The following is an 8,891-nucleotide window of genomic DNA, read 5'->3' as shown; positions in this document are numbered from 1 at the left end:
TTTACGGTTTGCTTTCATTGCAACCAGACAGGCCATCGGAAGGCCGAGTGCCCTCAGCTTCTTCAGGGATCTGCACCTACTGCCAGAGCTACTGCGACTCGACCGGTGAAGGCCGAGGCCCCGAGGGCTCGTGGGAGAGCCTTTCAGCTGACTGCGGAGGAGGTCCGCGCTGCGCCCGATGTTGTGGCAGGTATGCTTATGTTATGATATGCGTAGGTACTTTCCTTGTGAACTTTGTACCTGCTTTAGTGTTATTTGACTCGGGTGAGAGTAGGTCCTTTGTATCCTTAGCTTTTAGTCAGCATATCAGCGTTAGTCGTGAGTCGTTGAGTCGGCATCTGAGAGTTTCTATAGCTGACGAGAGAGTGATTTGTGCCACGAAGGTTCTCCGGGGATGTGTGTTAGAGATTTTCGGGATTGAGTTTCCGATTGACCTGATTCCTATTACGATGGGTGATGTCTGTGTCATTGTGGGCATGGACTGGTTGAGCTGATTCGGCGCTGTCATCGACTGTGAGCGTCAGCTGGTGACTATACGAGACCCTAGTGGGGGAGTTCTTTCGGTGTACGGCAAGGGTACCCGTTCGGGATCAGCTTTTTGTTCGGCCGCTAGGGCAAGGCAGTGTCTACAGCAGGGCTGTAAGGGTTTTGTGGCGTATGTGATGGATACGCGGGAGGTTTTCCGAGAGACCGAGATCAGTTGAGGAGGTCCCAATGGTGCATGAGTTTCCATATGTGTTCCCCAAGGAGCTGCCGGGAGTACCTCCTATGAGGCAAGTAGAGTTTGGTATCGATCTGGTTCCGGGGGCCGCGCCTATCGCTAAGGTGCCTTATCGTCTTGCACCTCCAGAGATGCAAGAGTTGTCCTCGCAGCTTCAGGAGTTGCTGGGGAAGGGATTCATCCGGCCGAGCAGCTCGCCGTGGGGAGCACCTATTCTGTTCGTCAAGAAGAAGGATGGTTCACACCGGATGTGCATTGATTACCAGGAGTTGAACAAGTTGACGGTCAAGAACCGTTACCCATTACCGAGGATCGATGATTTATTCGATCAGTTGCAGGGAGCATCTTGGTTTTCCAAGATCGATCTGAGGTCGGGGTACCATCAGGTGAGAGTGCGGGATGAGGACGTCCAGAAGACAGCGTTTAGGACGCGATATGGGCATTATGAGTTTGTGGTGATGCCTTTCGGGCTCACCAATGCCCCGGCTGTGTTCATGGATCTCATGAACAGGGTATGCAGGCCGATGTTGGATCGGTCAGTGATTGTATTTATCGACGATATTCTAGTGTATTCGAGATCTAGAGAGCAGCATGAAGAACATTTGAGGGAGGTCCTTGGGGTTTTGAGATCGGAGAAGCTCTATGCAAAGTTCTCCAAGTGTGACTTCTGGTTGCGGGAGGTCCAATTCCTAGGACATGTTGTTAATCAGGAAGGGATATTGGTCGATCCGGCCAAGGTTGAGGCGGTGATGAGTTGGGAGGTGCCGAAGTCACCTTCTGAGATCAGGAGTTTCCTTGGATTGGCAGGGTATTATCGGAGATTCATTAAGGACTTCTCCAAAGTTGCAGTGCCACTCACTAGACTGACCCGAAAGGGGGTTGCATTCTCATGGGGACCCGAGCAGCAGACCTCCTTTGAGACACTTCGCCAAAGGTTGTGCGAAGCTCCGGTATTAGCTCTCTCGGAAGGGATGGAGGATTTTGTAGTATATTGCGATGCATCGATTTCAGGGCTGGGTGCAGTGTTGATGCAGAGGGGTCATGTGATAGCTTATGCGTCGAGGCAGCTAAAGCCTCATGAGGTGAGATATCCCACGCATGATTTAGAGTTGGGGGCAGTAGTGTTCGCTCTCAAGATCTGGCGTCACTACTTGTATGGGGTTCGATGTACGATATACACGGACCATAAGAGCTTGAAGTATTTGATGGATCAACCCAACCTAAATATGCGTCAGAGGAGGTGGTTGGATGTGGTCAAGGATTATGATTGTGAGATCCTGTACCACCCAGGCAAGGCTAATGTGGTAGCCGATGCATTAAGCCGCAGGGCGGAGAGCACTCCACTGCGAGATGTATGTTTGAGATTGACTGTAATAGCTCCAGTATTGGATGCTATTCGTGGGGCACAGGCCGAGGCTGTGCGACCAGAGATGCAGAAGAGAGAGCGGGTTGTCGGTTTGGTTTCAGAGTTCGTTACGGATGGACGAGGGCTTATGACGTTTCAGGGTCGGATTTGGGTACCGTTCGTGGGTGGTACGTGTATTACTTTGATGGAAGAGGCTCATCGATCGAAATTCTCAATCCATCCCGGGGCTACGAAGATGTATTTGGATTTGAGGAAAGAGTATTGGTGGCCCTGTATGAAGAGGGACGTCGCATGGTTCGTGGAGAGGTGCTTGACCTGCCGTAGGGTTAAGGCCGAGCACCAGAGACCGCATGGCAAGTTGCAGCCATTGGAGGTTCCCGAGTGGAAGTGGGAACAGATCACCATGGATTTCATCACCAAATTGCCGAGGACTGTCAGAGGAGTCGATGCAATTTGGGTGATTGTGGATAGGTTGACGAAGAGCGCTCACTTCCTTGCCATCAGTGAGAGTTCTTCAGCGGAGAAGTTGGCGGAGATATATGTGAGAGAAGTGGTATCTCGGCATGGGGTGCCGATCTCGATTGTTTCAGACCGTGATGTGCGCTTCACTTCCAGATTCTGGAAGAAATTCCATGAGGAGCTGGGTACTAAATTGCATTTTAGTACCGCATACCATCCCCAGACAGACGGTAAGAGCGAGCGAATGATTCAGACGCTGGAGGACATGCTTCGAGCGTGTGTGTTAGATTTCGGGGGTAGCTGGGATGCGTATTTACCCTTGGCAGAGTTTTCCTACAACAACAGCCATCATTCGAGCATTGGTATGCCACCCTTTGAGCTGTTGTATGGTAGGAGGTGTCGGACTCCCATTTGCTGGGGAGAGGTGGGGCAGAGAGTGATGGGCAGTACAGAGATTGTGCTTCAGACGACAGAGCAGATTCAGCAGGTTAGACAGAGGTTATTAACCGCCCAGAGCCGACAGAAGAGTTATGCAGACAGACGCCGATCCGAGCTTGAGTTTCAAGTCGGCGACTTCGTTCTCCTGAAGGTCTCTCCTTGGAAAGGAATGATTCGATTCAGGAAGAGGGGCAAGTTGGGACCCCGGTATATTGGGCCATTTCGTGTGATTGCGAGGATAGGTCGGGTAGCCTATCGTTTGGAGTTGCCAGCAGAGTTGGGGCAGATCCACGACACTTTTCATGTGTCGCAATTGAGGAAGTGTATAGCCGACGAGTCGGCAGTGGTTCCATTAGAGGATATTCACGTGGATGCGAGCCTGAATTATGCCGAGAGACCAGTGGCCATCAGGGATCGGAAGATCAAGGTTCTGAGGAACAAGGAGGTATCTCTGGTGTTGGTTCAGTGGCAACACTGGAAGGTATCGGAAATGACTTGGGAGCCGGAGCGTGAGATGCGGGAGCAGCATCCGGAGCTATTTTCAGAGTGAGACTTCGAGGGCGAAGTCTAGTCCTAGTGGGGGAGAGTTGTAACAGCCCGGAATTTCAGGTATTGTTATATTTATGATTTTGGGTGTTTTAAGAGGGGACTCGGCGAGTTGGAGCATAGACTCGCCGAGTAGGATCGCGGATCTGGTCGTGGGTTCACGACTGGACTCGACGAGTCCGGATATGGACTCGGCGAGTCTGCGCTGTTTAGCGAAAACCCTAACCGTTCAGGTTTGGGACGTATATAAGGGACCTTATGGCCGTCATTGTTTACCCTAGTCCTCTGAGAGAAACCCTAATTCGATTGTGAGCATCTGGAGCAAGGCAGAAGACCATTGTTGATTTTGGAAGTATTGTCTTGCAAGGAAGAGGAGGCTTGGTTAAGGGAACAACAAGAGAAGCCACATTCTGAGGATTGGGGACACAGAGAGCACGTTATTCAGGTAATATTTCGAGTTGCATTCTTCTATGTTGATGTGTATATGGATTTAGGGTTTATTGAACCCTTTTGTGGCTAGATTGAATATTACCTTAGTCCCCCAAACGATTGGAACCCTGTATTGGGATCTTTGGAAGTCCAGAATGTTCCATGCCTGAGCATTTCGGGAATCAATGGAGGTTTTGGATTGGAATCCTTATGCCTTAGGTCAAAATGTAAATTATGAGTCATGGGGTGTATTATGAGCACCGAAATGAGGACCTTACGTGATGAATTAGTCTAGGAAGGCCAGACCTATGAATGGTCGGAGCAGTTCTGACCTTAGAAAGCAGTTTGAGCGGTTGCATGGCATGGACTCGCCGAGTCCGATGAATAGACTCGGCGAGTAGCTTGAAGATTAACTGGGACTCGTCGAGTTGTTCTTTAGACTCGGCGAGTTGAGTCGGGGTGGCCCCGCGATTCTTCCAGGAGAAACTCGTCGAGTCAAGGAGGATACTCGACGAGTAAAAAGGGAATCTTAGAGAATTGGTGAGGACGTCTAGACTCGCCGAGTCGCCCTAGCACTCGCCGAGTCAGGTCAAGTTGACCGTTGACCAGAGTTGACCTATGTTTGATCTCATAGGGATAGCCAAACTTAGAAGATAAAAGTGTTAATAAGAGATGTATGATGTTATAGGGAGATTGTAGCTCGGCGGATCGGGTACGAGTGACTTCGGGATTTGCTAGCTTTCGACATTCACGAGGTGAGTCTTCTCACTATACTGTACCCGGAAAGGGTTTGACTGTGTGACCGGAAGGTCGGATATGATATGAGATATATGTGCTATATGTGATAAGTTAATTGTTATACGTGCTATGTATGTTATGTGGGCCGGAAGGCATTATGTTATGGGACGGAAGGCATTATGTTATGGGCCGGAAGGCGAATATGTTATGGGCCGGAAGGCGTTGTGTTGAGGACCGTAAGGTTGGCGTGGGTAGGACCGGAAGGTTTACCCAGCAGGGACAGAAGTCCCCTGAGACACATGGACCGGAAGGTCAGGGCCTGGAAAGGCGTATGTGCGTAAGTTGTATTTTGGGGAACTCACTAAGCATTTATGCTTACAGTTGTTATGTATGTGTTTCAGGTACTAGCGAGGACCGTGGGAAGGCGCCGGCGTGATCTGTACACACTGAAAGATGTTTTGTGATCTTGGGATTTAGATGATTTGTATTTTGATATGACACTTGAAATGTTTATGCCTTGTTTTGAATGAAAATACTATTTTTTTGAAATGAAAAATTTGTTTGAAAATTTACGGTGTTACAACTTTTCTATGTAACTATCCGTGTACTGTAAGTACTTTTTAGTTAGGCCTTTATGCTATCAAAACTTTTCTACTTTGGATATAATGTAAGACCTACTCTAAAGTCATTTTTCCCTAACTTATTACATCTTAAATATAATTGATATTGATAGTCGGCTAATTTCTATGACAATCCTTGTTCAAATACTTTCATTCTGCTATCATTAGAATTCTTTCTAAACCTCCCTTTCGTCAAATTATTGAGCTGTGGTAAATTAGCTCTAGGATCACTTCCAATCCTTGTCGAAGGTTGGATCATGTTATCCACCAACCAATGATATCCTAGTTCAAAATAGCAATTGTCTAGTGACCATTCTACGAACTTACTTCAACTCTTTACCAATACTGCATCATAGGGATGTAGGTCAAACCGCAGAGAACAGTTTAACAAAACGAAAAATATACATTTACATGAATAAGTAGAATACATCTAGGACTGACCATAAGCGCTCACGAACTCCTTTTGTTGTCATATAACAGAATTATGTCGAAATCCAGAAATAGTCAGTCAAACGACGAAACCCTGATCCTTCAAATAGACGCCGCCACCTTCCAAGCCGCTGTAACAGCCGCCGTGACAACTGTCCTAGCACAATTTCACGCTAGTAACGCGATCAAAGATGGAAACGGAGTTTACAAATCAAATCGTTGTAAAATCTAGGAAATCAACAAATGATAAGGGTCACAAACACCCAAAGCCACAACTCTGAGTTTAAGAAACGAAAGCGTCAAGCCCAAAAGGAGCACAAGTGATTTCAAAGACTTGCCATGCAAAAACAACAAGTGGCAACCCCTGACACTTCAGCACCGATCAAACGACATGAGGGAACACTCCCGAAGTGTAACAAGTGTAACTTTCATCATAACAGAGTTTGCCATGAATTGCAATGCAGAGATTGCAATAGAATGGGGCACACTGCTCGTATCTGTAGAACACCGGCATGAACCACGTCCCAAATCAATGGCATCGGATCCAGCTAGGCTTGCTATAATTCTGGTGAAGCCGGACACTATTGTAGGTATTGTCCAAAAAGGAGGAACAATGATAGCGCTCGTGTCCACATCACTCCGACCCGACACATCACTTCCACCACCGATGCTGGTGCAAGCCAGATATGTCATTTCTGCGGTGAGGTAGGACATCTCAAGAACGATTGTCCAATAACAAAGAACTCTGGTGTAGACGGGAAGTTACTAAGGATCACTGCTGCAGGAGAGACCACTCCAGACCCACGTTGAAATACTAGGGCGTTTCGTTATAGTAGACTTATAAATTGTTAAAAACTAGTGCAACTCGAGTCATATCTTTTTGCGAGATCTCTTCAGTCAAGGGACTCTCGTGCTGCGTGTACTTGGTTTTTGTAGTATACCTTGTTCGCAACAGTAGTCTTGTAGATAAAACTAAAGTACTAAAACTCTGTCGAAGTTGCACCATTATGTTTTTGTAACACCTTTATGATCTAGTCTAACGCCTTTTTATTCCGACTAGTCCGACATTATCATGTAACTTGAGCCAATTCGATCCTCACAATTCCAGTGTTGTGCTAAAATTATTTTCCCCATAATCGTCTTTTTAGCAAAGTCGTCATTCCAGAACTCCGAGGTACTCATTCGGAGAGTATCTTATGTTTTGTATCCTTCCCGAAGAAACCTCAGCAACCCTCCCCAGAATACCACTCGTACAGTACGTCAAGTTCAATCCGAAGACCCATACAATTAATCTATCGCTGAGGAATGTATACGCAAGGGTGGTATATTATCAAGGTTCTACAGGCTTAGAATTGATTATTCCGCTTTAACTTCTATTCCTTGTTTGGATGTGAGCTTAGAGAAGAATCATTTATTCAACTGCCTTTTCAATCTTAATTATATACGACTCGTATACGCGAAGTTGTGATTGATGAAACAAATATGACTTCTAATATGAACTTCGGGACGGAGACTGCTTAAGACTACAAGTGATCGTGCTACCATACGAATAAACTTAGGAGCCAAACAAATGCCCTTCCCGCCGATCGGGACAAGTGATTCGGATAGAACAGAAGTACCTATCCTTTTCCTTACTTCATGAGTAATCGTACTTTCTTTTAGATCTTTCTGACATCTTTCCACAAGAACTTCCAGGATTACCTCCTCAACGTCAAAGTCGAGTTTAGAATCGAATTAATTCCAGGGGCTACCTCGATAGCCAAATCGCCCTATCGTCTAGCACCAGCTGAGATGCAAGAACTATTTGGTCAACTTAATGAACTGCTCAACAAGGGCTTTATAAGACCAAGCTTCTCACCCTGGGGAGCACTGGTCTTGTTCGTCAAGAAGAAAGATCGATCGTTTCGTATGTGCATTGACTACGGGGAGCTCTAAAAGTTTACCGTTAAGAATCGTTACCCACTGCCTCGCATAGACGATTAGTTCGACCAATTGCAAGGGGCAAATTACTTTTCAAAGATAGATCTGAGATCAGGGTATCACCAATTACGAGTGCTAGGGGAGGATGTTCCAAAAACAGCCTTCCGAACTCGTTATGGACACTATGAGTTTGTAGGGATGCCATTCGGATTGACCAATGCGCCGTAGTATTCATGGACTTAATGAATAGGGTATGTTGTCCTTACTTGGTCCAGTTTGTCATTGTCTTCATTGATGACATACTTATCTACTCTCGAAGTAAGGAAAGGCATAGTAAGCATCTACGTCAGATCTTGGAAACATTACGATCAGAGAAGCTGTACTGGAAGTTCTCTAAATGCGAGTTTTGGATTCGAAGAGTCGAATTCCTAGGTCACGTTGTTAGTGTAGAGGGAATTCATGTGGACACTTCCAAAATCAAGGCCATTAAGAACTGGTCAACTCCGAAGACACCTACAAAAATTTGTAAATTTCTAGGTCTTGCTGGCTACTATCGTAGGTTCTTTCAGAACTTCTCTCGAATCGCGAAGCCTCATATTACTTCGACCCAGAAGGACGTGGCCCTTGACTGGGAAGAGAAGCAAGAGAAAGCGTTCCAAACGCTGAAGCGAGCCTTATGCACCGCACCGATACTATCCCTTCCAGAAGGAAACCTTTGGAATTCCAGGTAGGATACTGCGTTCTTTCGAAAGTCTCACCCTGGAAGGGCTTGATACTCTTCGGAAAGCATGCAAAGCTAAATCCAAGATACGTAGGGCCTTTCGAGATTCTCGCAAGAATCGGTCCTGTAGCTTACAAACTCAATCTACCTCGTGAACTCAGTAACATACATTCTACTTTCCACGTCTCGAACTTGAAAAAGTGTATGTCCGATGAGACTCTTGTTATCCCACTCAACGAGATCGAGATCAACGAGAGCCTCAATTTCGTGGAAGAACCTGTAGAGATCATGGACCGAGAGGTCAAGCAAACGAAACAAAGTCGTATCCCCATAGTAAAGGTTCGCCGGAATGCCAAGCGAAGACCTGAATTCAGACTTGTTTCTGCTATCACTTAGCACTGTTTAGAGTCTGTTTGAGTGTTCTAAGCCTAGTATATTCAAGAATCGAGTGTTAGGAAGTATCTGCTTGAGTCCAGTGTACCTTAATCAAGCCTTAAACCCATT

The sequence above is a fragment of the Lactuca sativa genome, chromosome 3, assembly GCF_002870075.4.
Source record: "Lactuca sativa cultivar Salinas chromosome 3, Lsat_Salinas_v11, whole genome shotgun sequence".
NCBI lineage: Eukaryota > Viridiplantae > Streptophyta > Magnoliopsida > Asterales > Asteraceae > Lactuca > Lactuca sativa.
Note: the sequence above shows the minus strand (reverse complement) of the source record.